Below are 8401 nucleotides of genomic sequence, written 5' to 3'. Positions count from 1 at the left end.
CCTTGGCTCTTCTGAAACTCACTCTGTAGACCATGCTGGCCTCTGCCTCCCCAGTGCTTGGATTAAAGGCGTGGGCTATCCCCTACCCCCCCACCCCCCCACACCTGGCTTCTTTTCTCCCTACTCTTACCAAGTTCCACCTTCCAATGGCAGCCAGCATGAGCTTTGAGATACTCCCAGCTCCTGCCACCTCCCACCTGGAGAGTGGGAACCAGCTCCGTTCTGCTGTCTCCCATCTTCCTCCTCCCTTCTCGGTCCTCACCCACAGGGTCCTGAGCTAGACTCTGTCAGAAGTGAACACTCCTCTTCTGAACCCTTAATAAGAGAACCGAGGGCAAGAAGCTAGAGCGAAAAGAACTGTGAATGCATTGGCATTCGCATATGCTAATTAACGCCTGGATAGAAGGCACAGAGACTGGGGAGCAGATGCCTGAACGCTTCAGCAGTGTGACCTTGGTGCCACGAGATGGGATGACAAATGAATAAAGCAGAGATCCAGCAGCTAACTTAGAAGCGCATTCCTGAGCAGACAAGTAGAGGTCTGGAAGAGAGAGGAATGCAGCTGTGTGGAGGGTCTAAGGGTGAGGGTGAAGAGTGGATGGGCGGGAGGCAAAAGCATCCAGCCCTTGGAGATTCTGCCTTGGGAAACGATGCGAAAGAAGTGAAATTACTTCCCAGATAGGAAAACAATACGTTTTCATTCTCAGGAATCAAGTTGCTCCTCCTTCACTGACTCAATGGGCTGGCTTGTGGTTTCAGGAGAGCCCCAGACAGTCTAGAACAAAGAAGTCTTGCTCAGCTTTGCATTTCAAACTTGATTCCCCCCTCCCACCCTGCCCACTCCATAGCTAGTGAATGCTTAATATTCTCAGAGCCTGGGTGCTGAGAGAAAGAGAGAGAGAGAGAGAGAGGGGGGAGAGAGGGGAAGAGAGAGAGAGAGAGAGGAAGAGAGAGAAAGAGAGAGAGAGGAAGAGAGAGAGAGGAAGAGAGAGAGAGAGGGAGAGAGGGAGAGAGAGGGAGAGAGGGAGAGAGAGAGAGAGAGAGAAGGCTTCCCATATTTCAAGTAGATCCTTTGTCTCTATCTAGAAGTGCAGCTTGGGCATATGAGCATAAAGCAAATGTGTTCAGCTGCAGTGCTGAGAACGTAAAATTCAGGAAGAAAGGAGCTCAGGCCCCAAGGATGGAAGACTGTGAAATGCCTGAACTGTGGGGCTCAGAATACATGAGGAGGCAGAGGAAGGTGCCATGTGCCCCACCAGCTACCCAGAGCCTCAGGGTGGAATGTCAAGGGGGTTGTAACAGCCCTTCACAGGAACTAGGAAGTTGAGGGGTTATGCTCCACTTCACATATGGGTCTCTGTGACTCCCTGGATGATGTCTTTCCATAGCAGCCTAACGCTGTAGAAACACAAGCAAATTCTGCTTCAGCAGAGAAAGGGCCTGTGACAGTGGCCCTTGCTTCCCTATGGCTTGCATGAGAATAAACTTCCTAATTGGTCTCTGGAAATATATAAGAAGGCTGGGTGTGAGGAGTCAGGACTCTGTCATGAGCTGACTGGGCTCTAGGAAAGCCGTCGGCAGCATTTCCAAGTGGAGATCTAGAGCTGGGTCCCTGAGGGAGGACAGAGCTGAGCTCTAGGAGTCTGGTGACAGGGAGCAGTGAGCTAGCCAGGAACATTTGTTAGGCATTGTCTGCATGCTGGGAACAAGTCATGTGTGTCCTAAACCCAGCTGGACAAGCCGCAGGCGAGGATGTGGCTCGGGGACAGCATGTGAGACAGGCGTTTAAGGGCTTTCGTTCACGGTAAGGTCAAACATATTGAGTGTGATCTGGTCCGGTTCTCCTTCGAGCTGGTTGGCTAGCTTCTGAAGGTGGTACTGCTGCATTGGTTCATTGCAGCTCACTGGAGTCTCATTTTGAGATTAAACAGACAAAAACAGACCTAACACAGAGCACAGCGGTGAGAAAAATCCACAAAAGTGTAAATAGAGAGACCTGAGAATGCAGGCTGGAGAAAGGGCATTTGGGGCAACTCTGGTCCTTTTTGTATCCTGAGAGCAGACATGATGCATGGACCCTATAGGGACATTTAATCTCCAGTTCTGGCAAGCTGTCTATAGATTCGAAGCTAGCACATGCTGAACCAGGAGACTTCCTGGATTTGGTACCTCCAAGCAGAAGCCAGGACGCTGTGTAGGAGACTTGGACATCTGTTTTGGTCACAAATCTGGACAACCTTCAAGTCCCCAACCCACTTACCCTCACCTTAAGACTTGATGACTGCCGAATGAAATTCTAATTTTATACTTGCTGACTCAGAGGCAGAGGAGGATCTTGCTTTGAGTCAGAGCACCCATGTGGAAAGACCTTGCTTCTTGGAGCTGGCTTTTAGTGTGGCTCTACCACTCACCAGCTGGGTGCCCTGGACAACTTCCTTCACCTCTCAGATCATGGTGTTCTGGTTTGTAGGACAGAGATGTTTGCCCAGGGTTAGGTTAGCACTTAGAACATCAATATAATAAAAGGTTAAGACGTGGCAGATTGTATGAGAACTAGAGGAGCTTTACCATGCTATAAACCCATGGAGGAGCTTCACCATGCTATAAAACCATGGGACTACACACAGGCTTGTTTTCTTGTTCATCAGAGCAGATGATAGCGTGAGAGAACATTGAGTTTAACACAAAGGCAAGACAGATGCTGATGTAGGGCAGATGGGTTCTACCTTGAGTTGTCATAATAGAGAAGAGGCGGGTCCGAGTTGGGGAGGGCACTTAGGACTCAGCTGGAGGAGAGGCCAGGAGGAAGTTATGGTCTCCTCTTGTTCTGTCCTTGAGCGTCTAGTTCAGCTGTGGAGATATTCGCACTCCTTAGTGAAGACAGTGATACTGGATAGATCTGCCTACCCCTAGGTGACATCCGATTTGGACCAACTTGTGGCTGTGAAGTGGTCACAATTGAAGGTTTAAGTTTGTCTCAGCCTTAGCCTCCTAGTGTGTTCTCCTAGCCTTGGCTTTATCAGGTTCAGCCCATCTCCTATTTCTTCCATCCCAGACTGGCCTCTGTGGACCAGCTCCTTGTTCACAAGGAGGAAAGAAAGATTTCTGCCTCTCCTCAGGACACTTGGAGTTGCGGGCGAGTGAGGATGAGCACAGGCAGGCAGCCCCACATGGCTTGCCTGTGGGCGAGAAGCTGATCCACACTGTGTGGGGGTGGGGACTGACGAGAACAGGCCCACAACCCTGCCCCTACCCCCCTCTCTTGCCTTCTGGCTGGAGGAAGTGAGTCCAGCCTGGGGCCTCAGCAGCTGAATCAGTTGTTCTTGGAAGGTGATGATGTCACTGTGACATGGCGGTTTCCCTCCCCCAGCCAAAGCAAAAGGAGAGTGAGTGACAAAAGTCTCTCTCAGGCAGAGGCCTGAAGCTCTCAGGGAAGTCTGTGTTCACGGTCTGTACTGGTCACTTAATGCTACCTTGGTAGCCATTGTCCTTAAATTTCTGCTCTTCTCATCCTAGTCCCTTTCATCACCCTGTGCTGGAATTATGGGAAAGCTTTGATGATTTTTTTCTTTTCTTTTTTTCCTTTTTCTTTTCTTTTTTTTTTTGAGTGTGTGTGTGTGTGTGTCTCACGTCTTCCAGATTGGCATGGACTTGCTGTGTAATTGAGGATGACTTTTTATTTTTTTATTTTATTTTTATTTCACGTTTTGCCTGCTTTTATGTCTGTGAGGGTGTTGAGTCCCCTGGAACTGTGAGCTACCCTGTAGGTGCTGGGAAGTGAACTCAGGTCCTCTGGAAAAGCAGCCATCTTAACTACTGAGCCATCTCTCCAGCCCCCTGTGGATGACTTTTGTAATCCTCTTGCCTCTCCCTGAGGAGTGTTGGGGTTTATGGATGTGTACCACATGTTGGGGAGAGAACCCTTGGGTGGTCCATGCTCGGCAAGCCCATTACCAACAGATCTACACCTGCAGCCCATCTTGATGATAATAACCATTTCCTGTCTTTGTTCTCCCATATGAATAGATGCACAAATCGTAGAATATCATCTTGTCTGGCCAGGCGTGGATGAACTTTTTGGGACACAGAACTATCATGTCTTCTTAAAAACAGCATGTGAAAATGTATGCCCCCATTTCCAGTTTCACATCTTTGGCTTTAAAAAAGAAAAAATTAATCACTTCTTAATGTCAGGGGCTGTGTCCCACTGGGCTGAGTGGGGAAAATCATCTTTTCTGTCAAGGGCTCCCCTGCTACCTTGTGGTTGGGAATGTGGTGAAAGATTGGACATGGATCATTTTCTCTTCTTTGGTGTCAGCTGCTGTAAAGAAAGCCAATAGCATTCTATTGTGAGGCTTTGGGGGAACTCAGCTAGGCCAGCTAGGTCAGGGATTCCTAAAAACAAAAAAACAAAACAAAACACCAACACCCAGCCTTCCTGGAGACCTTGTGTTAGACTCACTAGGAATAAAATTGGTCCTTTTGTCAGCAGGCTTCTGGTCCTCCAGACCAACCTTGAGGGTACAGGGAGTCCTGGCATTGCCTTACATTGCCCGATGCTGCCCCCTGCAGGTGCAGGCCGCCAGGGTCCTGGTGTCTCTCTTGGCCAAATGGTGGTTCTTTATCACCTTAAGTTGTCAGAGTAGTTAATAGAGCATGAACAGGAAGAAAATTAGGCTTTTCTGAGTGAACTAGGACACTGAGATAAATAGCAGAAGCTATGAGGATGATGGATGGATGTTCAAGCTTCAAATAATTTAATGGAGCAGGGGTACCAGAAGGGGGGAACCAAAGGTTAGATCAAGGCTCATGACAACTAAAGGTGTGGCTGGTCTGAACTGTTCAGTGCATGATGGATAGAGTCCCAGAAAATTGCTTAAGGTCAAGAAGCTGGCAGATGATGGACATGGATATGAACTCTGAGACTCTAGAGTTCCATTGTCATACCTGTGTCATTTGGTGTTCTTGTAGTTCCTTGCTAAGAGATACTCTTAGTTTCATTTCTGTTACTGGGACAAAGTGCTCTCTGACAGAAAGCTTAGGGCTGACAGGGTTTATTTTAAGTTCACAATTCCAGGTTACAGTCCCTCATAGCAGAGACATCAAGGCAATAATGAGCTTAATAAGATAGTAAGTCACATTACCTCCACAATCAGGCATGCTTGCAACTCAGCTTATTTTCTCTACTTATATACAGTCCAGGACCCAAACCTAGGGAATGGTGCCACCCACAGTGGGCTGGGCCTTCCACATCAGTTACAGTAATCAACACAATCCCCCACAGACACTCCCATAGACTCTCTTACTAGGTTACTAGATTGTGTTAAGTTGACAATTAAAACTGACCAGAGGTTAAGATCTCTTGCAGGGAAGTCCCTTTACCGACTAGGTGCTTGGGAATGAAGGTAAACTTTCAATAGGTCAATCTCTGTATGAAAAGGTTTTAGCTATGGCCTCTGTAATGTGGTTTGATGGATGCTGGGAAGATCTTTCCAACTTTCTCACCACATTGGCCTGGAGTGTCACTATAGGAGAGGCATTCTTTTGAGTGGGGTTGACTAAGTGGTTCTCTTATGAATGGGGAGGTATCTCCTCAGGGGAGAGACTGATAGTCAATCTTTATACTTTTGTTCTACCTCTGTCTAAAAGGACCCTTAGAAAGGCCAGCATTTAACTGGCCATGAAGGCCCACCCTGGTCTACCTCTGATATGGTATCTGAGTTTCTCCCGTCCACTTCTCTCCTGGGGTCCTCTTCATCTTACTCCTGGCTCTGGGTCTTCACTGTATAATCAAACCTCAGGTCAGTGACAAAGACACCATTGTAGCTCCAGAATCAGAGAATGTGTATTTCCTCCTAAAATCCTCCTGGACCTTGCTTTAAGGAAAAGTGAAGATTCTTTAGGATATGTCTCACTTTATGTCCATCCCTCTGTCCAGCCCCAACTCTCCCTAGCTTCTTCCCTGCATCTTCCTCCATCACCCTCCTCCATTCAACAATTCAACCTTATACAAGACTTACTTGCTTTATTACCCAGCATGAATTTCCACATCTCTCTGCTCCTTACCCACAACCCCCTAGGGCAGACCCACTACCTCTTTAGTGGACAATTCATTCTTCTCAATGAAGCTCCCTTTACACTGGCAGCCTCCAAGACAGGGTAAGTGTTATATCTTAGTGTTCCCCGCTCCACGCTTGGAGGTCTACGTAGGAATGAAAGGGTAAACAAAGTCAGCTGATGAGTGCCTTCTCCAGTGTCAAGGGGCTGTTGCTCTTGAAATACATATTAACCAAACTGGGCCTGTATTTTCAAGTGTTGTTACATATCAAATGTGTGATGTGTGCACAGGTGGGATATGCCAGCTCTGCTAAGAAACTTCTGCTAAGAGATACATCTTGAACTGATATAAGCAGACGAGTTTCAGAACACTGTCATGGAGACAAATGAATACTCAGGCAGCAGGGTACCACTTTGGCTCTGATATTGCAGAAAATGGGCTCACATGCACCTTGTTAAAAAAATAAAAAAAAACAAAAACAAAAACCTTCCTACCGAATGTGAAAAGTGCTTCAAGATAGACCAGTATCTGAATCTTCAGTAAACAACAGCAGCGAATGCCCTTGATGTTTGAAATGGGATGTAGTGGGCCAGGAAGAACACAAATTCTTTTTTTTCTTTCTTCCTTTCTTTTCTTTCTTTTTCTTTTTTTTTAGTTTCTTTCTTTTTTTTTCCCCTGATACAGTTTTTCTCTGTATAGCCCTGGCTGTCCTGGAACTCACTCTGTTTTGTTTTGGTTTTTCGAGACAGGGTTTCTCCATGTAGCCTTGGCTGTCCTGGAACTCACTCTGTAGACCAGGCTGGCCTCAAACTCAGAAATCTGCCTGCCTCTGCCTCTCAAGGGCTGGGATTAAAGGCATGTGCTACTACTGCCCAGCATAAATTCTTAAAGGTTGTCAGCTAGATTGTTGGCATGGTGTTTAAAGTGAGTGTTTTGTATAGATATTCTCCGCAACCTGTGATTTGGCTTAAACATTTTCAACTTTTTTTTTTTTAAAGATTTATTATATGTAAGTACACTGTAGTTGTCTTTAGACACCCCAGAAGAGAGCATCGGATCCCATTAGAGATAGTTGTGAGCCACCATGTGGTTGCTGGGATTTGAACTCAGGACCTCTGGAAGAGCAGTCAGTGCTCTTAACCACTGAGCCATCTCTCCAGCCCCCATTTTCAACTTTTATGGCTTTTCCAAAGTTGTACAAATCCCATGAGACTGTTGGATGTTCCTCTCTTCCTGAGCCACACAGCGCAGTGCTGTCTCGTGTGGCTGGGCCATAGATGAGTTCTGACTCCCACCCACACAGCCACTTGATCTCAAGGGGAACAATTAACAGTCTAGTGTGCTGGGCCGCTAAGTGTGGTGTTGGCCAGGCTCTTTGCACGAAGCCTATCTTCAGCTTACAATGTTTTCAACTTCGGATGAGTTTACTAGACTCCAACCGCATCATAAATGAAGGAGCATCTGCATATAATTATATATTTCGCTCTGTGAAGTGATGAACCTGAGCCCTTGGGCCTTGCTAAAGTGTTGTTTACGTTTTACACAGCTAGAACTATGTAATCTTTGTCTCCACCTCGAAGATCCCCAGGTCAGGGGATGAACTGCGCATGTCACTACTTTCTAATTCACCAGCTCCACAGCTTAGGCTGTGTCCCTTTTTCCTCTCTGGGCTGATATCACATTCAGAAATACATGTTGCATAGCTCTGTGCCTCTTTTGGTTTCTCTAGTCTAGAATAGTTGCTATGCAGTCTTGCTGTATAGTCCGGGCTGAACTTGAACTGGTGCCCCTGCCTCATCTTTCCACGTGTGGGATGACAGACATGGGCCACTGTATTCCGCTTCAACCTTGTATAGTGTTGGATGATCCTGGATCTGTCTGGTGTCTTCTCATGACTAGACATGGGCTGAGATTCGTAAGAATGTCATGGAAACGGCAGAATGCTCTTCTCAGCAGATTACGCGGGGGTACGATGGGGCAGATAGTCACATGACTGGCGCTGTTTGTCTTGGTACCCCACTTCTCCTATTTGAAGTTGCCGTTTTCCCCTTTAGAATGGATTGTTGGTCTGTGTGGTAATATCCCTCTTTGATCAGATTTCCCCGACCAATCTTGATTTCTGATGAAGCCTCCTGCTGGAAATGAACACCAGCATGACAGTGGCCAAATGACTTTGCTAGTTCCATCACCATCTCAGTTGGCAAACTATTGAACTAACTGGCCTTTCTTGTATTTGTTTCTATGTTCATTTTAGCAAGGAACCCCATTTTATTCTGCAGATCTTAATCTATGATTATTCTTTTTGTCTGTCTGTTTTCATGTTCAAATTGTTGTAGAGATGGC

At 46.7% G+C, this 8401-nt stretch overlaps 1 long non-coding RNA gene across 1 annotated transcript; it reads right to left on the bottom strand.

Moving 5' to 3' along the window:
* Positions 1-679: 679 nt before the first annotated feature.
* LOC116070625 lies at positions 680-3303 on the bottom strand. Its single transcript, XR_004110484.1, has 2 exons — positions 2267-3303; positions 680-775 (listed from the first exon to the last, which is right to left on the bottom strand). It is a non-coding gene; the product is annotated as an uncharacterized LOC116070625 (long non-coding RNA).
* Positions 3304-8401: the final 5098 nt, after the last annotated feature.

Source organism: Mastomys coucha, unplaced genomic scaffold (assembly GCF_008632895.1).
Source record: "Mastomys coucha isolate ucsf_1 unplaced genomic scaffold, UCSF_Mcou_1 pScaffold1, whole genome shotgun sequence".
In the NCBI taxonomy this organism is placed as follows: Eukaryota; Metazoa; Chordata; class Mammalia; order Rodentia; family Muridae; genus Mastomys; species Mastomys coucha.
The sequence above is the reverse complement of the archived record's forward strand: the minus strand, read 5'-3'. Positions and strand labels throughout refer to the sequence as shown.